This window comes from Palaemon carinicauda, chromosome 20 (assembly GCF_036898095.1).
Source record: "Palaemon carinicauda isolate YSFRI2023 chromosome 20, ASM3689809v2, whole genome shotgun sequence".
NCBI classification, from domain to species: domain Eukaryota; kingdom Metazoa; phylum Arthropoda; class Malacostraca; order Decapoda; family Palaemonidae; genus Palaemon; species Palaemon carinicauda.
In genome coordinates, this window is record NC_090744.1 from 37192841 (window position 1) to 37194099 (window position 1259).

The window sequence follows — 1259 nt, forward strand, 5'->3', positions numbered from 1 at the left end:
AAAGGAGATGGTTTCTTTATAAACATCAATATAGAGTAGGTGCAAACAACACAAAAAAACGAGGACTGCGAAAGCCCTTGAAACGCAAGGCAGCCTCTAGGAGGGGAGCTCCCCCCGTGGGAAGAGGTCCCCCAGAAGAGAAGTCTTGAGAGGTCACCCCATGGCCGTTTGGTCTAAGGCGGCTTCTACCATGCTACCCCAACGCCCAATTTGACTTCATTCAGTGTTCAACCGTCTTCCCATCAACACTCTTCACGACCTGGAGCTCAGGTTAGCCTAATCTTCCCACCATTTTTTGCTGATGGGCCATATGCATGTGCTTCAGTGGAAAAGGATTATTATTGTTATCTGCTAGATTTCTTTGGGTGATGTGTATCTCTTATAGGATTGTCATGCGCAGACATTTCAGTGAAAAGGATTACCTTTTTAGAAGGGGGGTTGGGGTGATTGATGGGACATGTGGTGTCACTTTTGGAAAAATCAATATTATTTTGTGGAAGCTGTGTTTTAAAAATACGTTTTCAGTGTGTTTGTGCGTGCTTGTGTTTGTTCTTGTTAAAGCTACTTTATTTGTGCAGTATTTTTACTACATATTGAAAAAAAATCCCTCTAATTGATTACCTTGAAGGCAACGGTACTTACCCTGCAGATAAGAAACCCCATTGAAAACGAAAGTCAAGCACAGGAAATCCTTACGGACCAGTTTCGACAAACGGTGTCCTCTTAAAGGGGTTAATCTTTCTGTGTGATAAATGGCAGTGGGTTTAATTTTTGTAAAGTTAAAGAACTTTACTTTAATCACATGTATTTTAACTATTCATTCTGTAAACTTAAGCACAGTGGTTCGTAGAGACGGGTAAATTTGATAAGCTACAATCGCTGAAGGTCACGAGCGAAGTTGTACCTCACTCTTACTTTCATACAACTATAGTACATATTGTTTCTGAATTTTCTACACTTCAATTTGTATTTTCTAATAGAAAACATGTTTCTAAATCATCTTATCAAGCGGGATCATTATAAACGACGCTCCTAATGTAAATTTATCCTGACGTCACTCTACTTCTGTAATTGTAATGAACGTCTTCCTTTACTGTGACAACAGTATTGCCCAATAGAAAATATCCAGCCATCAAAAACAGTCCTAGTCAAGGGAAAAGAAATACCAAATCTTTTCCAATTTAAAATCTGCAAAATATGATTCTTGTCGCTTCACTGATTCCAGACGATTCATAAAAAGAAATCCTCAACGACGATAA

At 38.8% G+C, this 1259-nt stretch overlaps 1 protein-coding gene across 1 annotated transcript in view; it reads left to right on the plus strand.

Annotated features, from left to right (window-relative positions):
- Nucleotides 1-209: 209 nt before the first annotated feature.
- LOC137659483 (uncharacterized) overlaps nucleotides 210-1259 on the plus strand; it is an 83909-nt gene continuing 82859 nt past the window's right edge. Inside the window, exon 1 of the mRNA XM_068394372.1 lies at nucleotides 210-270. The gene's annotated coding sequence lies outside the window, so the exon portion shown is untranslated. The remainder of the gene's footprint in view (nucleotides 271-1259) is intronic.